Raw genomic sequence first — 2,333 nt, forward strand, 5'->3', positions numbered from 1 at the left:
ACTAGAGTCAATTGGTGCATCTTTTTGTTTTAATGTATCCTCTTTGGGCTTCGATACATCAGTTCCAGGTAAAGTCGAATTTCCGGGCATTTCCGGGCCTAAGTAGTTTTTCCCTGAACGAAGAGTGATAGCCTTAACATGCTCTTTCGGATTTTCTTCCGTATGGCTTGGAAGACTTCCCTCTTTGCGGGATGGAATTGATTTAGCGAGTTATCCAATTTGAATCTCCAAATTATGGATGCTAGATGATTGGTTTTTAATAAGCTGATCGAATTTATTCTCGATCCGTTTAAAACCATCGTCGTGATTACTTATTTTTCCGCTCATAGCATCAATGAATTTGTCGATTTTAGAAGATAAAGTGCTAATCGTGTCTCTGGATTGATTTTGATAATTGGTAGTACGATTTTGATTAGCATTAGCATTATTATTATCCCTCCAGTTAAAGTTAGGATGATTTCTCCATCCAGGATTATATGTATTGGAATAAGGGTTATTATTTTGGTTTTGCCCTTGGACAAAATTTACATGTTCAATTTCACTCATACCTTCGTAATCCACATCTGTTTGGATTGGCTTACCATTAGAATCACACGGTGCCATAAACCTATCAATTTTGTGCGATAAGGCAGAAAATTGGGCTTGCAACATCGCTACTGGATCAAGGTTCACTATACCTTTAACTGATGAAGTAGTTGAGGATGATGGTTTTGCTGATGGTACGTGTCCACGTTCCGCGGGCCACATACAGCTGTTGATTGCCATTTCCTCCAAAAGTCTCTTGCTTGGGCAGATGTTTTCTTCATGAATAACCCTCCAGACATAGCGTCCAATGAACCTCTAGTTGTAGGATCTAGTCCATTATAAAATGTTTGCATTAAAAGTTCAGCGGGCAATTGGTGGTGTGGGCATAAACGTTGAAGTTCTTTAAAACGTTCCCAAGCCTCATAAAGAGTTTCACTATCATTTTGAGAAAAAGATGTTAACTCTTTAATGACTCTTGCGGTTTTTGCTAAAGGAAATTTTTTTGATAAAAATGCTTGGGCTAATTGCTCCCAAGTCTCAATTGATGCGGCTGGCATAGATGTTAACCATTCTTTGGCTCGATCCTTCAAAGTAAAAGGAAAAAGGCGAAGTTTGATTGCTTCTGCAGTTACATCAGTAATTTTAAAAGTGTCACAAATTTCTAAGAAATTTGTCAAATGGGTATTAGGATTTTCGTTAGGTAACCCGTAAAACGTTACATTATTTTGCAACATATTAAGCAACGCAGGCTTAATTTTAAATTGGTTTGCATTAATTTGGGGTCTAACTATACTGTTTGTTACACCGGCCACTCCTGGCCTAGCGTAATCCATAAGTGTGGCCATAACTTCTGGCTCGGTAATTTTAGTTTTTATTGGGGTTTTGTTTTTCTTTTTCTTTTCTTTCTTATTCTTTTTAAGGGTTCTTTCAATTTCTGGGTCAATAGGATCTGGTGACGTGCCCGAACTTCGAGAACTGCGCATGAACTTGAAATTTCGCACGAACCGAAACTACCTACAAAACAGAATTTGAAAAATAAATATGTTAATAATTAAAAATAAATAAAATGTAAAAGTTTGAATAAGTATGAATAAACCTAGATTCGTAATAAAACACGAAAAATTTAAAATTTTGTCAAAAATTTTGGCATTCCCCGGCAACGGCGCCAAAAACTTGTTGAGCGATTTCCGCAAGTGCACGGTATACGCTTGTAGTAATAAAAGATATCGATCCCACAGGGAACGTTTTTTAACAAAACTTATTATGAATCGGTTAAATTTACTTTTAGGTTTATAATATGGGAAAATCGTTTTAAATCGGTTTAGGTTTTGAAATTGCTAGAATAAGAATTAGATTAGAGTATGAAGATGTTAGAAAATATCTGATTTAAGAATGAATTTGCAAAACAGGAACGTTTTAGTACTTTAGAAAAGTAAACAAGTATATTTGTTTGCATTAAGCAAAGAAAACAACTTTAAACTTTGTACGAATTATAAAGATGAAATAAATGACGGAACCTCTAATTAATAGGCTTTGAACGCGACAAAACCCTTATCCGGGATAATTGCCCTTAACCAAATTAAAACTCTACCGAGATAATAATTTGCCTAAGTGTTCAACAAATTTTCCTTATAAAGATTTTGAATTAAACTACGTTTTAATGAAAACACCAGCAGTCACTTTAGTGGATTGGTTACCATAAGTGCTGCATAAAAATCTATCGAATAGAACGGACTTTATTAGATGAAATATAAATTGATACAAGTTTACAGAGAATATGGAGCATTGAATTCTTCGACGGCGTGCAA

At 35.1% G+C, this 2,333-nt stretch overlaps 1 non-coding gene across 1 annotated transcript; it reads left to right on the forward strand.

Moving 5' to 3' along the window:
* Positions 1-894: 894 nt before the first annotated feature.
* LOC136215927 (small nucleolar RNA R71) lies at positions 895-1,001 on the forward strand. The gene has a single exon (XR_010682929.1). It is a non-coding gene; the product is annotated as a small nucleolar RNA R71 (small nucleolar RNA).
* The last annotated feature ends 1,332 nt before the right edge of the window (positions 1,002-2,333 follow it).

The sequence above is a fragment of the Euphorbia lathyris genome, chromosome 1 (genome assembly GCF_963576675.1).
Source record: "Euphorbia lathyris chromosome 1, ddEupLath1.1, whole genome shotgun sequence".
Lineage (NCBI taxonomy): Eukaryota > Viridiplantae > Streptophyta > Magnoliopsida > Malpighiales > Euphorbiaceae > Euphorbia > Euphorbia lathyris.